Source organism: Pleurodeles waltl, chromosome 10 (genome assembly GCF_031143425.1).
Source record: "Pleurodeles waltl isolate 20211129_DDA chromosome 10, aPleWal1.hap1.20221129, whole genome shotgun sequence".
NCBI classification, from domain to species: Eukaryota; Metazoa; Chordata; class Amphibia; order Caudata; family Salamandridae; genus Pleurodeles; species Pleurodeles waltl.
This window is the reverse complement of record NC_090449.1, coordinates 774,133,929-774,158,709: the sequence shown is the minus strand read 5'-3', so window position 1 is coordinate 774,158,709 and position 24,781 is coordinate 774,133,929. Positions and strand designations below refer to the sequence as shown.

At 47.4% G+C, this 24,781-nt stretch overlaps 1 long non-coding RNA gene across 1 annotated transcript in view; it reads left to right on the top strand.

Annotated features, from left to right (window-relative positions):
• LOC138261860 (uncharacterized) overlaps positions 1-24,459 on the top strand; it is a 34,203-nt gene extending 9,744 nt beyond the window's left edge. Inside the window, exon 2 of the long non-coding RNA XR_011199159.1 lies at positions 17,420-24,459. This is a non-coding gene — a long non-coding RNA (uncharacterized lncRNA). The remainder of the gene's footprint in view (positions 1-17,419) is intronic.
• Positions 24,460-24,781: the final 322 nt, after the last annotated feature.

Here is a 24,781-nt window from a genome sequence, read left to right as displayed (position 1 = left end):
AGGGCAATGCCTTCCTCATATTTGGATCCTGTGAAACTCTTGGGGCGATCCTGGGCGCTCCCCCTGCACACAGTAGTTTCAGCTATAGGTAATCCACCTTACTGAAGTAATGGTCTGGGACCCCATATGGGGAGTTCTGTAGGATATACAAAAGGTGCGGCAGTGCTATCATCTTGAACATTGCTGCTTTACCTAGCATCGAAAGCGGGAGCATCTGCCAGTGCCCCACTTCCTGATCTAGTTTTTTAGTTGAGGTTTAATATTAGACTAGTAAAACGTGGTTGGGTCTAGTGTGATCCACATGCTGATGCTTCTCTGTCCGCAGTGGGAGTCTTGGGTCACACTGCCATGTCCCCGTCCCCACTGGGAACAGCAGAGATTGTCCCAGTTTATGGCGAAGCCGGAATGTTCCCCAAATATTCTAAAAATTACTTCTAGCCTGGCTGTGGACTGTGGCACGTTTGATAGATACAGCAGGATATCGTCCGCATACAGGGAGATATGTTCTTCTGCACCCCCTCTGCCAGGCCACCCACACACCAATGGGTCTACCCGCACCCAGGATGCCAGTGCTTCAATAGCAAGTGCAAACAGCATCGGGGAGAGCGGGCACTACTGCCTTGTGCCTCTGCGAATATGAATTGCCCTTGACAGGTATCCGTTAACTTTGACTCTTGCTGTGGGGTGGTGATATAAAAGTTTGACACACAGAATGTACTTGGTACCAAAGTCCATTTTGGTCAATACTCTGAAGAGGTAGGGCGACCGAATCGAAGGCCTTGTTAGCATCTAGTGATGCTATGGCTCTGCCCTCTGGTGAGTGCTCTACCAAATCTAAGTTGTTATAGTCTGCTCAGGTTCAGTTTTGTGGATCTGCCCGGAATGAATCCGGTTTGATCCGGGTGTATCAGTTGGTACATTACCTCCCTTAGCCTATTGGCCAGTACTTTGGCTAGTATCTTAGGCCTCCATTACAACATTGGCGGTAAATCCCGCTTACCGCCGTGCAGAAGACCGCCAACACACCGCTGCGGCTGCGGAATCCCGCCACAGCTATTACGACCCACAGCTCAGAATCTGCCAAAATCTAGACACCCACACAAGTCCGCCACACCTATGGTCAGTGATAAACTGGCGATAACAAAATCTCCACGGTCACGCCAACAGGAATACGCCCACACTATCACGACCCACGAATCCACACAGCGGTCTTTCAAACGCGGTATTCCATTGGCGGTACACACCGCCGCGCTCAAAATACACACACATTTACAGAACACAACCACATTGGACAATTCCAAATACACACACCTGACACACATACACACACCACTCCCACACACCTAATACAATATAAAACACACACCCACATTACCCACAAACCCTTACAATGAACAATTTGGAAGAAGCAGAGAGACAGCAAAGCAAAGACCACACCAGCATACAGAGGCACAACACAACACACACCCCTAAACATCACCCCACACATCACAACACACACCACCTCACACATCACTCACACCACCACATGGCACCGCAAAGACACCCCAGGTTTTCTGAGGAGGAGCTCAGGGTCATGGTGGAGGAAATCATCCGGGTAGAGCCACAGCTATTCGGATCACGGGTGCAGCACACCTCCATAGCTAAGAAGATGGAGCTATGGCGCAGAATCGTGGACAGGGTCAACGCAGTGGGACAGCACCCAAGAACACGGGATGACATCAGGAAGAGGTGGAACGACCTACGGGGGAAGGTGCGTTCCGTGGTCTCAAGACACCACATTGCGGTTCAGAGTGCTGGCGCCGGACCCCCACCTCCTCCCCCACAACTAACAACATGGGAGGAGCAGGTCTCGGCTATACTGCATCCTGAGGGCCCCGCAGGAGTAGCTGGAGGAATGGACTCTGGTAAGTCAAATCTTTCACTACTTCATCCCCCACCCTACCTGCATGCTATCACATACCCCCACCCTCACCCCCATCACTCCAACTCCTCACATATGTCCCACTATCACAAACCACACATCCGAACACCAAGCACTGCATGCAACAACAAAGCATCGACACCCATCACCAATGCATGTCCCCTACAGATACCCACACAGACCCCTAAACAATTATCACACAAGGTTCTACACAAGAATGTAAGCACTGGGGTACAGGGTCACCCACCCATTGCACACCATGGCACACACAGATGCAATAATCAGGCCTTTACACCCCTGCAGGACCCCTACCCAACGTCACCGGACAGGAGGTTCCAGACATGTCCACTCCCCCCACAGAAGAGGCCCATAGTGATGACAGCAGCTCTGCCCAACTGGATCTAGATGACCACCCCGGCCCATCTGGGACCTCGGGACAGTCGGTTCCCCTCACACAGTCACAGGCCACTACAGAGCCTCCCCTCTCAGGAAACACCAGCACAGCACCCACCCAGCGGGCCCATACCTCTGTCCCCAGGACACATCAATCAGCAGTGTGTCCACCACTATAGGGAACCCAGGCTAACCCACCACCCCAAGAACAGCAGGGACCTGGGGGCAGTGGCAGTGGGCACACGGCTCAGGGGACAGAGGCCCAGGAGGAAAACTGGGGAACTGGGAGGTCTGCTGTGTAGCAGGGGGAGGACAGGCCCAAGGAACCCTCTCTCCATGAGGCCCTCTCCAACATCATGGGAGCGTACCATCATTCCCAGGAGACAATGGCAACGGTACTGGCCAAGTTTCAGGAGACCCAGCGGCTGCAGGAGGAACAGTATTTGGGGTTCAGGGAGGAACTCAAGTCCATCAACACCACCATGGGCACCATTATAGAGGTGCTGAAGGACCTCGTGAACACCAAGAGGGACACTGTGGCACAACAAGGGGCCCCTGACAATAGCCTGGATGATGACTGCCCACCACCTCCGCCGGCGCTAGTGGACAGGAGGCACCGCCACAGGACCAGGACACCAGAACCCCACCCCCTGCAGATGGAGAACCACCCCGCAAGCGGTCCCTGAGATCCAGGACAAAGACAGAGAACAATGCCAAGACCCCGCCAAGAAATGAGACCACCCTGAATGTCATCCTTCTGTCCCACTTTGTCACCCTTTCCATCCTTAAACTGCCCTAGCTCCACTTCCTATGCCCCTTTGGACAATGCACCTGTGAGACAAATAACTGGACTCTGCCATGGACATTCCTCCACCATCACCCCTGCCCATTTTATAACCTCCTCCACTATTTAGTACTTAAATAAACACCCTTGAATCACAAAACAATCTGGAGTCAGTCTGTGCTTTCACAAATGTGTATTTGCAATAACTGAGGGAAACAGCAATGTCCATTGTATTGTCAACATACCTATGTCACATAGCTCTAGTCCATGAGGTAACATAGCAGAGGTCACACAGTGGGACCCACATCTGTGAAATTGAAAGGGAAAGTGACAAATTAGATTCCATACACTGGGTGAATGTGACAGACAGATGATAGGTCAAACAATTTTATCAGATGTAGGAGGCAGTGATGTCTTCTTACCTGTGTCTCACTAGAAGTATTGCTGGATCACGGTGTTTCTGTTGTCTATGTCCTCTTCTTCTGCCTACTCTTTTTCACTGTCCACAGCCTCCACAGCTGCCAGAAGACCTCCTTCTGGACCATCCTCATGCAGAAAAGGCACCTGTCGTCGCAAAGTCAAGTTGTGCAGCATACAGCAGGCCACGATGATCTGGTACACCTTCTTTGGTGAGTAGTATAGGGAACCACCTGTCATATGGAGGCACTGGAACCTGGCCTTCAGGAGGCCAAAGGTCCTCTCTATAACCCTCCTAGTTCGCCCATGTGCCTCATTGTAACGTTCCTCTGCCCTTGTCCTGGGATTCCTCACTGGGGTCAGTAGCCATGACAGGTTGGGGTAGCCAGAGTCACCTGCACATGTCGAGGGACAACTGTTAGACACAGACTAACCATTAGGGACAACCCCAGACAACTATTCACACTGTAGAGGGTCCTTGTCCTCACCTAATAGCCACACATGGTGCCTCTGGAGTTGCCCCATTACATAAGGGATGCTGCTATTCCTCAGAAAGTAAGCGTCATGCACTAAGCCAGGAAATTTGTCGTTCACATGGGAGATGTACTGGTCGGCCAAATACACCATCTGCACATTCATCGAATGGTAGCTCTTCCATTTTCTGTACACCTGTTCACTCCTGCGGGGAGTACCAAGGCCACATGTGTCCCATGAATGGCACCTATGATGTTAGGGATATGTCACAAGGCATAGAAGTCACCTTTCACTGTAGGTAAATCCTCCACCTGAGGGAAAACGATGTAGCTGCGCATGTGTTTCAGCAGGGCAGACAAAACTCTGGATAACACATTTGAGAGCATGGGCTGGGACATCCCTGATGCTATGGCCACTGTTGTTTGAAAAGACCCACTTGCCAGGAAATGGAGTACTGACAGGACCTGCACTAGAGGGGGGGTTCCTGTGGGATGGTGGACAGCTGACATCAGGTCTGGCTCCAACTGGACACACAGTTCCTGGATTGTGGCACGATCAAGTCTGTAGGTGACAATTACATGTCGCTCTTCCATTGTCGACAGGTCCACCAGCGGTCTGTAAACCGGAGTATGCCGCCATCTCATCACCTGCCCCAGCGGACGTGCTCTATGGATGAGAACAGCGAGCAGAGGGTCAGCCAACACTGAGGTACTAAAACAACAACTTTATTGCACACATTTCTCAATCTGCTATGTGCCTGTCTCAGTGTGTATGCAAGACCTAGATATGTGTGACGCATTTCAAAATAATGCCATGTGGCCCCCTGAAATGGCGGCTGTCTGGCCTGTAATGTGGGACAAGGGGATATGAGGTAACTGCGCTGGCGTTGTACACCGTTGCGGTAGGCGGTCGAAGACCGCAGCGCAATCGTGCATTGGTTAATATTGGACCCTATGGGTCCCAGGAGCCAATGATGATGTACGCCGGCGGTGACGGTACGCACCGCCGCGGATGTGACCGCCATTTTCTCTGTGTTCACTCACTTGATACCTGATCTTCAACAGGAGAGGACCTACACTGCAAGTGCTGCTGTGACCTCAGTCTGGAAGCGACGATGGCTCATGTGTCTGGGGAAAGGGCCCCTGCCTTCACATCGGAGGAGTTGGATAAACTAGTGGATGGGGTCCTCCCCCCAGTACACGCTACTCTACGGTCCTCCAGACAAACAGGTGAGTACACTGTGAGCATGCTGTATGGGCAATGCCTGTTTGGAGTGTGTGGATGGGTGATAGGTGGGGGGGATGAGGCGTGCATGATCCGATGGTGAGTGTATGTGCATCAGGGCAAGGGTGGGAATGTGGGCCAATGACTGCGACGGTCAGGACGATTAATGTTGTACCTTTTCCCCTGTACTATTCCTGTAGGTCAGTGCCCACCAGAAGAAGGATATTTGGCGTGAAATTTGCCAAGGACGTCAGGGCCCTGGGAGTCCACCACAGACGGAGCACCCACTGCCGTAAAAGATGGGAGGACATTCGCCGCTGGAGCAAGAAGACGGCGGAGGCGCAGCTGGGGATGGTCTCCCAACGTGGGAGGGGTGCCAGTTGCACCATGACCCTCCTGATGTTCTGGATCCTGGCGGTGGCGTATCCGGAGTTGGATGGGCGCTTGAGGGCATCACAGCAGCCACAAGGGGGTGAGTACAGTCACATCCATCTGACTCTGGGCGCATTGGAGGTGCCTGGGTGTGGTTGGTGGGCTGTGGGTTCCCCTAGGCTAGGGCGAGCCTTGTAGGCAAGGACCCTTTGTGAGGCAGGCTAAGTGGCACCCCAACCCCACCAGTAGTAAGAGCCATCTACACCTAGTCAGGCTCCTGTGACTTCCATGTGTGCAGCAATCAGGCATAGGCCATGTACCCCATGTCCCTGTGAGGAATTAGGGAACTCTAAGTGCATGGCGTTGTGCAGAGGGCAGCTGTGTCTGTAGCATCCGCCAACCGTAGCTGTATTGCATGTACTGAACATGTCTTTCTACTTTCTTTCCCCCCCTTTTTGTGGTCTCCCTGTTTTTGTGTGCATTAGCATCATCAGGTGGAGGAGCTGTGCCACCGGAGCAGGATGGAGCTGCATCTCACATGGCCCTGGAGGGCGACACTACAGAGTCAGAGTTCACCAGTGGGACGGAGGGCTAGGGGAGCTCCACGGCGGGGACTGGAGCAGAGACCAGCGACACCGACTCCTCCTCTGATGGGAGCTCCCTTGTGGTGGTGGGCCCCTCTGTACCCCCTGCATCTACAGGTACAGCCGCCACCCCCCCTACCAGCACCGCCCTCCCAGCAGCCCCTCAGCGTGTGCCCCGCGGCCGCTCACCCAGGAGGGTGGGCATCTCCTTTGCCCCAGGCACCTCAGCCCCGCCCCAGTCAGCCCTGCTGCCCTCATTGAGGAGGCCATTGACCTCCGGAGATCCCTCACTGTTGGGCAGTCTACCATTCTGAATGCCATCCAGGGTGTAGAGAGGCAGTTGCAACAGACAAATGCATACCTGGAGGGCATTCATTCTGGCCAGGCAGCCCAACAGCGAGCATTTCAGACTCTGGCCTCAGCACTGATGTCAGCCATTGTCCCTGTGTCCAACCTCCCCCCTCCAACTTCCTCCACCCAGACCCAATCCCCAGTACCTCAGCCTATCCCAAGCACACCATCAGACCAGCATGCACACACCTCAACACACAAGGGTAGCTCTGGCAAACATAAGCACCACACATCCCACAGGCACTCACGCAAGAATCATACCCATGCACACATACCAACATCCACTGCCTCCACTGTGTCCCACTCCTCCATGTCTCCCTCCTCCCTCCCTGTCACGTCTCCACTCACACCTACATGTACTACATCCTCAGCCACTACCTCCATAACCAGCACGCCCATCACCACACACCGCTCACGTGCAATCACCACCCCCACTACCATTCACACATCCCCTGTGTCCTCTACCAGTGTTAATAAACAGGAGGGACTGGGAGAATTAAAGGTCCAGTATACGTGCTCCCTACATAAGCCTATATAACAAAAAGTATACTGTTCCAGGAATGTCTGCCTACGTTAATCATCACGGGCAATTAGTGTCATTAGGAGTACCCTCAAGCATCAATTACGATGCTGAGCATCATCATCGGGTTGACTCCTCGCCGGACCGGCACTGCAATATCCGACAGGCCACCACTCAAAAGGTGGTAGGCTCTATGACCGAAAATGATGTTACTGATCAAGTAGAGTCAGTGAAATGTGATAATGTATGGTGTAAAGAAAGGAGAGTAAGCGGTGTATTAAAATTGGCTCTGAACACCAAATGTCTTTAATACTATATGTAGGAGTCAGGCCAAGATTAAAAAATGAATCAAGGAGTCTAAAGGGGAATAATGTGCCCCATACTCCTTAACATAAAGTGAGGAAAGGAGGAGAAATACTCAATCCTAACACTAAGGGGTCGACATGTTTCACGCCTAAATGGTCTGTAAAAGATCCAGCGGCGTTTCTTCAGGACCTTAGAAAAGATAACTTCTCCTTAAAAACAAATAACAATAAGTGCTGGAAGGTCATTTACAGTGTATGCATTAAATAGTCGCTGTCAGTCATCTATTAGGTCGCCCATCCCATTTTGAGAAAAGGCCTCATGAGGACGCTTAAATCCCGACCAGAGACGGAACCACTTTGAGTATGGTCACTGGTCAGCACTGCACCTACCCTGGGGCGCGTCCCCGAATCCTCTACCAGTGTGTCTGTGAGCCCTCCTCCCAAAGTACACAAATGCAGTCACACACCCACCCAACAGCCATCCACCTCACAATAGCCTCCAGCCCATGCACCTTCACCCAAAGTCAGCAAACAAACACCTCCTACAACCACTACCTCTTCCTCCACTCCCAAACCCCCTCCGTCTACCCATCCCAGTGTGTCTAAAAAACTTTTCCTGTCAAACCTTGACCTCTTCCCTTCACCTCCCCCACCCCTCCTGTCCCCTAGGGCCCGCCTTTCCAGGTCCCAACCCAGCACCTCGGCCACCACATCACCGGGCACAGTGGTGCCAGCAGTAACCGGATTCTGGAGTGCGCTAAGCAGCAGGGCTGCCAGTGTCCCAAAGAGCGAGGCCAAGGACATTCCCCCACCTCCAAAACAGAAGAAGTTGCCCACATCTCGGAGGGAGAAGGCCAAAACACCTGCCACCAAGGGCTCAGCCAGGATAACAGTTGGGAGTGGCAAGACAGCTGCGCCACCATCCAAAGTGGGGAAGGGCCTGAAAAAGAAAGGCAAGTCAACGTCGCCGCCAACCTGCACGGCGTACAAGACCGCCACCAGCACCGCCACATGCACCGCCACCCGCACCCAAGATACTGAGCCATTCACCTGCACCGCAGACATTGTGCCCTTCAGCAGCACCAAGGTCAGTGAGCCCGCCACCAGCACAGCCGCTGCTCAGGACACCGCTGCCAGCACCAAGGTCAGTGAGCCCCCCACCAGCACCCCGCTCATGACACCACCACCAGTACCAAGGTCAGTGAGCCCCCCACCAGCACCGCTGCTCAGGACACCGCTGCCAGCACCAAGGCCAGTGATCCCCCCACCAGCACCACCACTCATGACACTGCCGCCAGCACCAAGGTCAGTGAGCCCCCCACCAGCACTGCCGCTCATGACACCGCCACCAGCACCAAGGTCAGTGAGACCCCCACCAGCACTGCCGCTCAGGACACCACCGCCAGCACCAAGGTCAGTGAGCCCCCCACCAGCACCGCTGCCCAATGAGCGCCGCAAGCATTGCCGCTACTGAGCCCGCCGCCAGCACCGCCAGCGGGCATGCCACATCCTGAGCCAGTGGCACCACCGCAGACATGGCTGCCATCCCCAGTGGTCATTCGTATGAGGCTGGTGGTCAGTTCCAGGGGCCTGGCCAGCTTGCATGTTGCACCACCGTCAGAGGAGTGTCACATCCACTACCTCTGTCCTTGGCAGGATGAAGCAATCTGGGCACAAAGCCCCCTTCAGAACCAGTGGAGTATCACATCCACTACCTCTGTCCTTGGCAGGATGAAGCACTCTGGGCACAAAGCCCCCTCCAGAACCAGTGGAGACTGTTATCCACTTGAGAGACTGTGGCTTTGCACTCCCCAGGATAAACCAGTGGGCAAACCACCCACTGGAGAGACTTGAGAGACTGTGGCTTTGCACTCCCCAGGATAAAGCAGTGGGCAAACCACCCACTGGAGAGACTTGAGAGACTTTGGCTTTGCACTCCCCAGGATAAAGCAGTGGGCAAACCACCCACTGGAGAGACTTGAGAGACTGTGGCTTTGCACTCCCCAGGATAAAGCAGTGGGCAAACCACCCACTGGAAAGACTTGAGAGGCTGTAGCTTTGCACTCCCCAGGATAAAGCAGTGGGCAAACCACCCACTCGAGAGACTTGAGAGGCTGTGGCTTTGCCTCCCCAGGATAAAGCAGTGGGCAAACCACCCAATGGAGAGACTTGAGAGGCTGTGGCTTTGCACTCCCCAGGATACATCAATGGTCATGGAGCCCACTCGTGGAGCTGGTGTCGTGCACTCATCCGGCTGAGGTACCCCTCCTTCCCCCTGAGCTGCCTGTGTTTGTTTCGATCTGATGCCCCTGCAGTGTTCTCTCTGTTTCGATCGGATATCTTGTGTGGGCCTCGCCCATGCATTTTGGTCCCAGTGGTCCACGGACTATATAGGTGCAGTACCAGGACTTTAATTCTTGGTGTACCTATTTGTTTACAGTGTATATACATTTTTGATTAATGGATTTTACATGATTACAATCGTTAAACTCATTTCCTTTTGTCCTTGCGTTCTTCCAGGGGGGGTTGAGGGGTGTAAATGCAATGTATCATGCTGTATTAGTGTGTGTTGTTGTCGTGGGTGAGGGTGGGGGTGGGGGTGTTGCGTGTTGCGTTTTGCGTGTGTGTGTCACTCTCTTTTCCCTCCCCTGTGTCATAGGTGCAGTACTCACCGTGGTCGTCGCCGCCATCGGTCGTGCTCCTGGTAGAGGAGCAGGAAGACAATCGCAGGGAGTATTTGGAGTTCAGGCTCCATGGCGTCCTGGTTCCTCGTGGAATGTGTAGAGGTGAGTGTTTCCCCTTCCAAGTCCTGTTTCCACCGTGTTTTTGTTCGCGTTGAATCCACCCAGGAAAAGGTGGCGGATTGGCCTGTCATAATAGTGTGGGCGGTACATTGCCTTCTGCCTGTCTGTTGGCGGTGACCCCCATGCTGTTTGTTTGTACCGCCATGGCGGTCGGAGTGTTAAAGTGGCTGTATATGTTGGTGGTTTCCGCCACAGTCATAATTCATTATTTTTTTTTACCGCCGGCCTGTTGGCGGTTTTACCGCCGCTTTACCACTGACCGCCAGGGTTGTAATGAGGGCCTTAATTTCTGTGTATAATAACAATATGGGTCTATAGGAGTCCCATTGGTCCAGAGGTCTGCCTTTCTTTCGAATCAGTATTATTGTGTCAGTACGCATGTCCTCAGGCAACCGCCCATCTTGAAATGCCCGATGATAGGCCGCATGAAGCGGGCTGACACTCTGTGGCGTAATGTCTTAAATATTTCAAGGGGGAGCCCATTTGGGCCCGGGGCCTTCCCTGACTGCAGTTGCATCAGTGCAGAGGCCACTTCTTCCACTGATATCTCTAGGCTCAGGTCCCTTACTTTCTGTTTCCCCAGCCTTTCTACGGGGCAGTCTGTTATAAAATTAATTACTTCTAGGTGTGTGACTCACAGTTTGGACGCATAAAACCTCTCTAAGTGGTCTGCAAACTTCTCTGCTATGCCTATGCTGTCTTCAACACATCTCCAGTCACTGATTTCCCTTCCCTGATCGTCATGTGTTCTCTTTCCTTGCTGCCTAGCCATGCAAGTAACTTCACATTTTTATTTCTCCCTTCATAAATACGTTTTTGTTTAGCTAAATATGCTGTTTTGACCTCATTTCTAGCCACAGCTTGGTATTCTGCTCACTTAAGATCCATGTCATCTTTACGTGTGGATGTTGAGTTTTGTGCAGAGTCCCTTTCTAGGCCTTGGAGCTCTTCCTCTAGGCTAGTCATTCTTTGCAGTCTTTGCCGTCTTCCCCATATTTCCCTGGTGATGATTGCTCCACACAGTGTTGCCTTATAGTCCTCCCATACTAACACTGGGCTGTCCACTGAGTGTTCATTTACTGTGAAATAGTGTTGCGTTTCTGTGTCAAGGTGTTTAACCACCTCTTTGTTGGCGAGGCGCCATGTCTCCATTCACCATTGTCCTCTGGGTTTCGGATTCTTGGTATTGAAGATTGCCACCACCAGGCAGTGACCACTGATACCTCTTGCCTGGTATTCCACTGACCGTAATCTAGTTAGAATGTCTCCTGTAGTGAAGAGGTAATCTATCCTAGAATGCATGTTGTGTGCCCCTGAATGAGTACCCTCTATGCCGGGGATGTAAAGATCATCACACGTCACACAACAGCAGTGCCTGGGTGAAACTGTTTAGCCTCCCTTTTGTGGTTTCTACCTACATTTTCTTACTCCCTTGGTCCTTAATAGTATCCATTACCAGGTTAAAATCTCCCCCCAACAGGACCAAATCCGGACCAGCTTCTGGTAGCACTCCTCCCACCTTTCTCAGTGTCCCCAGTTGTAGCCCTAGGAGGGGCATATACATTAAACAGCAGTATCTTCTCCATCTCCATTTCTCCTAGGAGTGCGATATAACAACCATTTGCGTCTTCCCATGTACACATTATCTCAAATGGGAGTTGTTTCCTTTTAAAATCATAACCCGTCGGGAGCCCGATGTATATTGTGCGACACCAACCATTCTGAACCTGCTGTGCCCCATGCTCTGGTGCTGTGTGCCCAATAAGTGAATCTCTTGTAGATACATGATGTCAGATTTGAGCCTGTTGAGGGCCCGTTGGACTAGTCCCCTTTTTAATTTATTCCACAACCAGTTGTCATTCCATGATGTCAGTAGTATGGCTGTTGTATGTGTCATGGCAGATGATTATATTCTTCCGTCTGTACTGTTGGGCCCACATGTTTAAACATTCCTGGTGTTCTGATGCATGTCAGGTGAAGTGTAGTGTCACAACAAAATCCCCTATCCCCCCAACCTACCCCCTCCCTACTTCACTGTGTTGTTATTTTCAAACTAACCACCTCCCCAATTCACAACATGTATACATTCCCATATAACATTAAATAGTTAATTCTGTTATGCACTCATCGTTGGAGGCAGCTGTTTGCCACATCCGTTAGGAAGTCACTTTGACCCTGCTCCTCTTCCTGTATCTTCGTCTTTAGAAGAGGGCAGCCTGCCTTCTCCTGTCTGATGTCCCCGGACCGCACCGTGTCCGCTCTGACCCTGCTACATTGTACTAAAAAGCCGCGTTCTAACTGCATCAGGTTGGTATAGTCCGGATATATGTGCACGTTTTGACCCCCTATGGGCCAGGGGCAGTATTTCCTGGCTGCTTGTAGAATAACATCTCTGTCTCAAAAGTTCATAAGCCTGATGACAATAGAGTGGGGGGTCGTCCCAGTTTTGGCGGGTACGTGGGGATACTATGTGCACGCTTCACAGAGAAGAAATTGAGGGTTTACATTTTAGTACTCTTTATGCCAGCCGTTCCTCCACAAACAACTCGATGTTAGGTCCCTCTGCCTTCTCAGGCACTCCGACCAGTCTCACATCATGGCTCTGAGACCTGTCTTCCACATCTTCGATTTTTCCTGCTAATCGTTGCAGTTCCCATCCATGGCTTTACATTTTTGAGTGAGATCTGCCACTTGTGGTGTGACATTGCTAAGTTACTCCTCCGATTGTTTGACTCTGTCCGTTAACTTCCACTGGTCATCTCTGAGAATCCCCACTTCATTCACTACTGCTGCTATTTGGCTTTCCAGGGATAACGTGGTGTCCTTAATTGCCTGTAGGATGGTAGCGGTGTGCACCGCTAGCTGCATGTTGTCTTCTGCTCCATTCAATTCGTCCAAGCCTGTCCCTCCTGGCTCCGGGCAAGAGTCTCTGTGGCCCCGGTTGCGCACCATTCAGAGTCTCTTGCACCCAATTGCACCTCCGTTTGACGCAGGCTAACTGCTTGTCAAGTCCCTCACTTTGAAGCCTGTGGGGGACTCCCATGAATGGCTGTTGTCCAGTCGCCTCCCTCCGGTTCCATGCGGGTGGGCTGCGTGTCCTTCGCCTCCCCGTTGTAGTGTTTTTTTCTGTGCAGCCATCAGGGAGTGATATCTTCTTTGGATGATTACCTCCCGGTCGCCGGGCGGAAGGTAGGTGTGTCTCTAACCCCCTTCGTGTCTCAATGTGCGTTCCTCTTTTCCCTCTCCTCGTTTCTCTCCTCCACTTGGAGCTAGGGTGCAGGGGGGCAGCCAGGCGCTCTCCGTTTAGCTCCCACGTGTCTCTAACCCGCCGTTGGTTCCCTAGAGCTGCCCCCGCTGCAGGTACTCTCCAGGAGTCTGGCTGGGTCTCTCAAAGTGTTTACGGGCATGTCTTCTGGGCTCCAAGTCGTCCGGGTTGTTTCACTGTTCTCCCTCTGCCGTGCCCTCCAGCCGTCACCTCAGCATGTTATTGTTGCAACGCCATCTTGGGATCACTCATGTTGTCCCTTTCGCCTCTTGTTCTCAACGGTCACAGCGCCCCTTCACTTTGTCTACGGCCTGCGGGCTCCCCAGTGTTCCACCCATCGGCAGTTTAGATTTGGCAGGTTCAGCAAAAGTTTTAGTCAGGATTTTGTGGTAAATTAATCTTCAGGAACACCCCCCTCTTCAAACATTTGCACATCAAAATCACAGTTAAAAAGTTAGTAAGTATGTCGTAGTTGGACTCTTGCTCTAGGCAAGACTGCTGGTTTAGGGATGACAGCACTTTTGTTTGTAGGCGACTAGGCCATTCCTACAACAAATAGCAACTGTTGGCCCAACCCTCCTGGCTTACAAGCAGTACCTCACCAAAAAGCCAAACAGTAAAAGGTGGTTTGTGGCAGCCTTTACGCATGGACTCAAGAGTGCGACATCTCAGGGGAGTCGTGGTTAAACAGAGATTACCCTTTTCTCACATGAGCAACATGTCTAAGTCATACACAGGCAATGAAAGAGATGCAGTAAAGTTTTCAATAGGTTGTATTAACAAGACTGCAATCTACTGTAAATTGAATGGACTGCAATGATTAAGATAATGAACAATACAATAAACAGAAGGGTAAAAACAAGAGTCATTAATATATAGACTCCCACCATCTTGCAATAACATAAAATGTAAAGTAGGTGTGAAATAAACTCTAATACCCTAGCATGATGAGCCTATTCTCTAACTGAAAGAGAGCTAGGTGTATTAAACCTAATCTGCCAGTGCCATGTCAATGAGAAGAGCCCCCAACCCTTGTTACCTTGGAATGAGGTCTCCAGATCAGACTACGTGGTGACACGAAGGCTGGGTCTGCTTCAAGGCGAAGAGTAACATAGTTAGCGTCAATGGCATCTGGTAGGAATCCCTCTGATAATCTTGTCTGTGTGAGATGTATTTATACAGATCTTGTAGGACCCCTGACGCAGGTATGTTCCCAAACAATAGATAAGAAAGCATGCTTGGGGCAGCAATTATATAAACAATTCCCTGAAAAGGTACATTATGTTACTGTCACACGAAAGTGGGAAAGTACATGATGTGAATACCTATGTATCTCATTTATCTTTGATGCTGATAGTGGCGCCTTTACAGAGTGGCACTGTTAGCGTGAAACTAAAACATCTCCCTAACTATAAACATGGTAGCCATCTTGGAAGAAATAATTAACTAAATGTGCTAAAACAGAGCATGCTAAGTAAGTAAAAAATCACAAGGTGACAGGGGCACAGACTTGGAAGCCAGAAGGCTAAGCTAAACTCCTGATTCCCATTAAAACTAAATATGATCCACTACACCCCCCAAATTGCCGGAACAAGTATGACGCCAGACTAGTGACGCCAGAGAAAGTGAATGAACCCAAGCTAAAATTCTCTGGACTAGAACAAGCTAAAATCATATTAAAATATAGCTAAAATCTAATTAAAAACTTGTTTAAAATAGCTAAAACATACAAAGAGACACAATGGCGACCATGACAAACGGAGCAGGCCAAAGTCAAAGGAAATGGTTGGCAAAACATTGAAACTTTAGAATAGGCCAATAGTCAGATTTATTTAACAGTATTCATGATGTTGAAGAATGTCTTTGAAGCCATCAAAAGGAAAGGCATTCAGGAAAGAAGCCACATTGACAGATGGTAGATCAGGATTGGCACACAGAGCCACGGAGAAGTGGTGTGCAGCAGCCTCAGATGCAGGATCTCCCGCAATGGCAGCACCATCCAAAGTGCCCAAAGGAGCCAGACAGTCCACCAACGGCAGGTTGTAAGTAGCCTTGCGAATCAGCCGCAGTCTCATGAGGCAAGACTGTGAATGAACCCCCATCGGGAACATCAGCAGTTCTTTGTCCACATGAGGCACTGGTGGAACAACAAGACACACCGAAGGTAGATGTTCGTACAGGCACCAGATGCAATGAAAGGCTGGTTGCACACACCGTAGGGTTGGTCGGAATGACAATGACCAATCATGCTCCAATTCCTTCATCAACAGATCACCAAAGAACTGTACCATACGATCACAGCACAGCTGGGCTGGTGGTAGTAGCTCCATCACGCTGCTTAGCTGGAAAGGCACAACCACTGCTTATCAGGAACAACAGCAGCAGTATCCCGCCAATTAATGCCAAAGTCACAGGGAAGCTGCCAAACAAACTTTGAAAGAGTGAATGGATGGCTGAGAAAATGACTCCAAAGACAGTTTGGAAGATGGACACAAATCTAGACCCGACAGCCTTGATGAAGTGCACAATACTTGTAGTGCTCGAAGCGTTGAATATTCTGGATATCAGTTCTCCAATGTGCTTGGGGAAGTTGGTATTTAATAGGGATTGTATCTTGGCTGATGATCTTGCTATCTGGAGAGCATACGTCTCTCTAGCCGATGTCAACGCAACTTGTTTCTGGAACAGCAGCGTCTTTAGTCCGCTCAGCTTGTCATAATTTACATTATCAGTGTCAGTGTAAGTCTACATTTCTGCTACTCTTATCTCTTGTTTGGGGGGGAATAAAACATGTCCGTAACACATTACGATCTTAGAGATTGAAATTGCGTAGGCAATTCCTAGTCTCATAACGCAACAGCTTTGTTCATTCACCACCACATAACTTCCATTCAAAAGTACATGAAATGCTGGAGGAATCAAAGGGACGGGAGTAACCTTCAGAAAACAGGCCATGTTCATGACCCCCGCATTGAAAAGGCCATGAAGGGAAGCCTGCTTGCAAATAATTGAATGACAAACAGTAGTCTCACATTCGCTTCCGCTAAGAAAGACCTCTGTTTCGCCGTTCAGACATTTATATTCATAGGGCAACTCCCACTCTTCTTTAATTTAGCTATCGCCAAGCCGCTTATATCTGCCCACGGCAAGATGTTTTAAGCATTTTGAAAAACGTAAGGTGGAAATGGGCGGATTTCTATTGCCAAGTATGAGCCTTACTGTTGATAGATTCTCTGCAACTTCAACATCGGAGTGCAAGACAAATACAAGCCCAGGCAATTGTAAGGTGAATGTTATTCAGAAATTGCCTTAATCAGATACCTCAATATAGAGCACATGCATCAAGAAACATTGACTCAGGAAGAATTAAAAAAACACTTGAGGAATCTATGATAGTTATCCAAAAAATGGTTTAAAGCTTTAAAGAATATGCCTTCAAAAGTAGTTGAGCTGATGAAATCAAAGTAGGCTACAAGGCAGTAGTTGATACCATTAATGAACCCTTTTCATTTCTCAACAACAATATAGAGGCCTTAACTGAAGCTGTGACACCCTTTAACACGAATATGCAAATGAAGGAAAATTACAAATACACAGACATCGTCAATTGACTTTAGTTGGGTTTAGTTTTTCTGTTAATTGCCTGGTTAATGTTGCATTTATATTGTCGAGACACACAGTAAACGTCCTGTTCGAAACGGGCCATTAACTTGGTGATGTGGGACATGGTTTAGTTCAAGTCACCAATGTGCTTAAAGTTTTACAAGCCTTATAAGTAGCATAAATGGATATGACAACCCCAAAAAGGGAAGGCCCGCAAGCAAAAGTAGCATATTTGTTTAGGAGATCCAAAGTGTGCAGCAAACAAGACGCACAAACGGTGAGGTAGAAAGTGTTGATCCCTCCTCATCTTCTGTAAGTTATATGTAGTCACAAAAGGACGGAGATGCCATCACAAATATCTTTTGTGCTATATCATTATTGTTATTTTGTCATTAACAGAGATGTCGCAGAAATCCTGCCAGCCCACGACCTCTGGGATAGAGTAGCAGCCTTCTTCAATTGGAAAATCAAGGATCTCTATGACAGCTTTGGACCCCAAGACTCTCCGAACTCACCAACAGCGCCCCAACCCAGATCAACTGAACCCCCACTGTTCCTGCACACCTGGACCCCCTCACAATGGACGAGACTCACTCTATCATGAGCAGCATCCACTCCAGAGCCCCCACCGGCCCCTGTCCCCACTACATCTTCAACAAGGCCAGTGCCTCGATTGCACCCAAGCTCCCCAAGACCATCAACTGCTCCCTAGAGTCGGACACTTTCTGGGAGGACTGGAAGCATGCCAAGATCCACCCGCTCTTGAAGAAACCCCCAGTGGACCCCGCGAATCTCAAGAATTAATGTCCCATCTTGCTGCTGCCTTTCCCAGCCAAGGTTGCTGAAAAAGCAATCAACGCCCAGCTCCGCCAATACATCGAGGACAACAGGAGCCTGGACATCTCCCAACCAGGATTTAGAACTAATCAAAGCACCAATATCGCCCTGCTTGCCACCAGAGATGACATCCGCTCTCTCCTCGACTGCGGCCAAACAGCATCCCTCATCCTACAAGACCTATTTACTGGAATTTACTGGTTTGGCTACACTATTTTAGTAAATATGTCTAAAATTAATACATTGAAACACATGTTCTGTGCACTCATAAACCAGTGTTGACCGGTTGTAATTTGCAAATGTTTGAACATCTGGTTCATAGTTCAAAATCCAGCAGTTTCCATTCCCTATTAATCAGTGGTGCACTTTGTTTGAGTATAGAGACTCCTAGGCCTTCCTGCCCATATAAATGGTATAATCAAACAATTTAGTTTTGAAAAGAGAGTTTTTATCTATGTAAAATGGCATACTTTGAAATATTTTAACATTCTGCCTTATCTTGGGATCTTCAGTCTGGATTATCTGATCTGCTATTTGACTTTTTTTGAGTCTCTGAGCAAGTAATTGACTGATCTTATTGTCCTCTTCAAACGCCTTTTGATCAATTGTTTGTTGTTTTGTGTGGTTCACAATCTCTTTATTACTAATTATATCCTTGATTTTGGCTTGTGCTAGTTTCAGGCTTTTACATACAATGATGATGAATTCCAAGCAACAGTATTATATGCAGCTTGGAGTTACAGCTCCATCTGGACTCATAACTGAGTAACTTCTCTTTTGTTTTCTACTTTTAAGAATAGTTGAAACCCTCTTATGTGTGGTTTAAAGCATTCCGGTGACATTACTACACTGGCTGTCCCCTGTTTAAATTAAAAGATGTATTTGCTATGTTAAGGATACATTCATTGGATGTTTATTAGTTCAAGTTGACAGGTAAGCCCATCAATATCATTTTTGAATGTTGCTCTGTTGTTGCCCCCTCAATGCCATTTTAATAGTATTAGGAGCATAATCAGATACATTTGGGGGTATTATATGTGCCTTAAAAAATGAAATGATATGAAAATCTAAAGGTAGTCTATTTGTGCTTGGATCTGATACTGTCTACTACATAGGTACATTCTTGCTGTAAGAGAGGAGCTTCTGTAAGCAATTGGTTAGTTTAAAAACATATTAACTGATTCAGTGTTTTTCTTATTTTCAGATTCTGTGTGTATATCTGTCATTTTGTCCCTTACCAAACCTAATATTTATATAGTGGTGCCTGAACTAGGTTGAAATCCTCTCCAATATTTTTGGGGTTCAGAATTGCAGCATTATGGCCTGTATATAGTGCAAGTCACCTTCAATAGGGCAGTAATTTCACCCTAATGACATTCAATACTGATCTTCAATTAACTCAATTAGGCTCCATCGGCTTTCCTTATCTTTGTTTCCTGTCTTATTCCCCATCTACTATTTTTTTCCTTATTAATATTGCTACCCATCCGAATGCAGCGTGTGGATTGGACTGGCTAACTGCTAAGATCAGAGTAAGGGTTTCTTGCAGGAAAATTACGTCACCTGGCATGGTTTCCAGCAGGTGCACAAACTGTCTACACTTCGAAGGAGCTTCCAAACCATTGACATTTACAAAAACAAATGTCATTAAATTGGTTTTCCTAATGCTAGAGTTATTATGGAAGCTAAGATTCCCAATCCTTCTTGCTTGCTTACTTTTTCTATTGAGGTATCCTCCTGTATACCCCATTTCTTTATTTATTGCCTTGCACCCACCCTATGTCATCACTCCTCCTCTTCCTTGATCCCACCCACGTAACCTCCCCACTGTCCCTCTCCGATGAGGTCTGAAGAGGGACTACATCCTCTACATTTGCTTGAAATGCACATGTAGGCATTCACAGGGAAGATGGCCAGAGCCGTTGGGGGGTAGGGGAGGTTGTTTTCATGACCTTTTATCTCTACCTGCTTTGACCTGCTTTGATTATTACTCAGATGTACTTTTAGCAAACATCCTCCATCCATCCTACATTTAAGTGATTTCAAAACTTTTACATTTTCCCCTAAAACAATTAATTTCTCTTGGCATAAAACCCATAGACCCAGATTTATGAAAAGTGGCACTGCACCGAGTGCACCACCACTTTTCTTCCTGCCCCTTTGTGCCTCTCTAATGCCACCATGTTTGTGATACGGTGCACCATGGCGGTAGTCAGGGGATTAGCATCATCATTTCGGACGCTAGTCCAACACTTTGCAGGACTAGCGTCAAAAATGTTGACGCTAATCCTGCAAAGCACCCAGAGGTCCATAGAACACAATGGGAGCCTCTTTGTAACGCCTGCACTTAGCAGGCATTAATAAATGCAGATAAAAAATGGGCAAAGGAATCTCTTAGGTTCCTTTGCACCATTTTTACGGTCCCCCTAGCGCCAGAACACCCACCTTCCATACATTATGCCTGGTGCAGGCATAATGTGGTGCAAGGGGTTACAAAGTGGTGCCATGCAGGTATTGCGCCACTTTGTAAACATGGCACAGCGTTTTTGCCCTTCCAACACCACATTACCATAAAAAGGACACTAATGTGGCGTTGGAATGGTGCTGGGCCACCATAAATCTGGGCCGTAGTTTGATTATTAGGTAATATCTGGGGGATTTTCTGACTTTTAAATTATTGTAGAACAGTCCATATGTTTTTGCCCCTTTGAAAAGATTCGAATGACATCTCTTGAAATATTCTGATTACAAAACAAGCTGTAGCCTGGAAAGATCTAACAACTCTTGCTTTGGAGAGGACAAGCTCTTTAAGAAGGAGCACGACCTTTGGCTTTTGAAATGGTAATGGCGTATTCTACTGAGGGTTAGGTCTGTATATTCATCTCTGTTTGGTTTAAGATGCTCTCATACATAAGATCTAAGTACTTTACTAGGGGTGTTTACCGATTTGCATTCTAAGGTATACCAACAAATCTCAGATTCTGCCTTCTAGACGATTTTCTAAATATTCATTTTTATTCCTTTGGTTGCTTTTTTATTTCTTTCTAGTTAAGAAATTGCCATTCTTTTTTCCCAGGACTGTATTCAGGATGCCCTCTCTATTCTGTATCCGCTGTATTGTTATTTAAAGTGCAGATCTATTTGTTATACTTGAGTTTGGATGCTCTGGATCGCCTCTCTGCTTTATGTCTTAATTTGGTTAGTTTTTTAAACATTTTCAAATACGTATTCAAGTCTGCTGTGTCGGACCTCACTACTGAGATTTTCTTCTTAAGAAGAAGTGGGGACCCGGCCAGCCTTGGTTTGGAGAGGTCGCCATTTGCACATTACCCACATGCTGGACCTTCACCATCTGCCGGAATGAGGGTCAGTTAGCAGGGTCTTCAGGACGGTCAGGGGTATTTTGTCTCAGGTTACAGCCAAGCCTGTCAGTGTGCATTGAAGAGAGATTCTGCCCTTTGCCACTATTCAAAGGGATACATTAGTATCATATTTTGTCAACTGCAAAATAATTTATCAATGATCTCCTTCAATCTTTATGGCCAGATTATAGCTAATGGAGAGTCTGGTCATCTGGCACCTTTACTTCCCCCACCGCCTGACAAGAAGCACTTCAACCAAGCTCCAAAGCGCCTCCAGCTACTGCAGCTGTCTTGCCACACAACTGTCATAGGATTGGATGCATTTATGATGGTGATCCCAAAACAATATATATTTCTGAAAGAGAAGTGCTTAGTCCCCTCTAAGACTATTCAATGACAATCCATTTCTGTGAACCCGGAGACAGTGACACTGAGTCTGAAATCGCCAGCTCTGGGCCATCTGATAAAACAGGACAGAAAGTTATTTTGGGAGAAAATGTTTGAATTAGCTTCCTGGAAAAAAACAAAACCCTTGCACACTGACACAGTGGTATTAGTGTATATGGAATATACTTCCAATGGAATGACTCACTTCCAATTTATATGTGGAAAAATTGATTGTATCTGGACATGTGATTATAACTAGAAACTGTTGGTCAAAAACGTGACTTTTGGGGCCAGATGTAGGAAGCGTTTTGCATGGTGCAAACAGCGAATTTCGCTGTTTGCGCCATGCAAAACGCGCATCGCGATGCTCATTCCCATTTTGCGAGTCGGTAACCTGGTTACCGACTCGCAAAATGGGAATGCGACTCGCAAATAGGAAGGGGTGTTCCCCTTCCTATTTGCTATTCGCATCGTGATGCAGAATTGCTTTGTGACCGCGAACGCTGTCGCAAACCAATTTGCAGTTAGCACCCATGACAAATGGGTGCTAACCGATTCGCAAAAGGGAAGGGGTCCACATGGGACCCCTTCCCTTTTGTGAATGGCTCTGAAAAAATTAAACAAAAAAGTTTCATTTTCTCAAGTGTATTGCAACTCGTTTACCTTTAAGAAAAACGGGCTTCAATACAAAAAAAACTGCTTTATTAAAAATCAGTCACATACATGGTGGTCTACTGTCTCCAGCAGGCCACCATCCCTGTGAGTGCAGCGAATCGCAAGGGGGTCGCAAATTGCGACCCATCTCATTAATATTAATGAGGTGGGTCTTTGCGACCCCCTTGCGATTCGCAGATGGTGTCAGAGACACCATCCTGCATATGGGTTTGCGACTCGCAATTTGCGACTCGCAAACCCAGACTTACCTACATCTAGCCCTTGGTATCTTGGCTCTCTTATGCTCTGTAAGAGCGAAACCCCTGAATCTATTTGGGTAATTTGGAAAGTGAACATACTGTGGTGGAAGGAGAGAGGGAGTTCAGCACTTCAAAGGAATTGGTTGATAACTACGTTTGGGCAGGGGGAGCATATAACAGAACAACCTTTGTTTTAGCCTAGTAGTGAGCTGTTTGGGGATTGCTTATGAAGGGGGTTGTGATGTGGTGAGCAAAAAGGAAAGTCCAACAGATTCCTATTTTAGATCTGTAATGATATGTTTAAACAAATTGTTGGTTTAGGCATCAGAATGTGTTCTGTATCACCTTAAAATTGAATTTAAAGAAATCCTGTTTATGAAAAGCCCTCTCTGATGAAGGGATCTAAGATCTTAACCATTTTAATCATTTGCTTAATTTTTGTTCAAATTGTTGTGCTCGTGTACATCAATTTCACAACCTTTTTCTACATTCAGTCCTTCAAATCAGTAAAGTAACATAAAGTAGTGCTATTGTAATAAAATAAAGAAGTCCAGGTACCGCTGGACAGAAATCCTAGATTTTGTAAATGACACAAAGTCAAAACGATTCCCTCTTTCTGTGTTGTTCTAACAGTATCACCATTTTTAAAGGTGTTTGAAGTTGATTTCTTTTTTAATATGTTTTCATTATTTTGCATTAATAATACTTAACTACCACCTTGTTGTTTACTTCATGTTATCAATCATATGAAGAGGCTAGGCCTGTGTGAAATTTTGTTATGCTGTTTGATTCGAGTAAAAAATGTCTTGTGGAAAAACATTTTTTCCTTGAACAACAAATTTTCTCCTCAAACTAGTCTCCCACTGTTATTGCTTATGACTTTTCAATGTAAGGTATACCCTTGTGGAAAAACGTCTGCTCGAGATAGCAATGAATATATTTCCATAACATGAGTATTTTCACAAAAACATGAGGAAAAAATGCAAGGTTTGCACATGTGACAAAGACTATGATACAAATATTTTTCGGTGCATAAACAATCTAACTTTGTTTGAATTAGTAATTACATTAATTCTAGCTACATGTTATTTCTGGCACATACAAGGAGTAATCCTGGGGATATCTATCTGGATTCTTACCATCAATATATTATTCAGGAAGCATATCAGTGGTAAGAACATACAGCTGTATGCATGTTTGAATGCGTGCTAACATTCATGCAGACTGGGCAGTAAAATAAATAATGGTGTGCTTTATAAGGTAGGCAGAAAGACGCATAAGGTATGCGAGCATAGCTTTCTCACAGGTGGTGACAGTGCTCTTTACCAAGATCTTTGAAGGATGGTTGAGAAGATCGTGTTACTTGCAAGCATACTGTTGCTTGAAGCGGTGTATGTTCAGTTCCATCTCTAAAAGCAGAGATGGAACAGGGCAGATCGCTGTAGAGACAGAGATCTACATCCTGGATGTGCAGAATGGACCTAAGTCTTGCATTGCTATTGTGCAGTGTGTTGCACTGACCACCAGAGCTCTTAATCGTGTCTGTAATGATAGGTGATGTGTTTGCGTTCACAGGCTTCAAGTAATGCAGATCTTGAGTCTGTTACATATGTACAAGTGAAGCCAAAGAAGGCCCCGGGATGCGGGCAAATCGGCCATATTTGCCCAATGCACTGATTAGGGAAATTTTTCAAATGGATGTCTGTGATGCTGAGGACCAGGATGCTGCCTCCACCCATGCTGGAAGCGCTGCTGTGAAGTCGAGTTTGCCAAATTAAGTTGATTCTGAGTAGATGCAACATCTATTGCCAAGCTGCCTGAGTTTTCTTAGCAATATGTATGTTGCATTTGAGGTTGCTGTCTATTTGGAAATCCTGTAACCTGCTGTTGTTTGACTATTAAAGTTGTGAATCGTTCAATGTTCACTGAGGAGAAACAATCTTGAAATTGTGTTTGTCTTTTATCAGTGGCTATTACTGTAAACTCTGTGTCCGGGGCATCAAGCTTCAAGTAGCCTTTCACATCATAGTTCAATTCATGTTTTACATATAGCGGGATATTTGGACATAAATTGGCACTACATACAATGTAACACATTCCGAAAGAATACATTCTAATCAATGTTATTTCCCTTCGTCCCCAATTACATTGCGGTGGATCTCCCCTTTTGATCACATCATGTTATGCTGCCCAGCTGTATCGGAGCAGGCAAAGCTGCAGAGGGTAGTTTTCATATTCGACAGGATTGATGTATAATCATC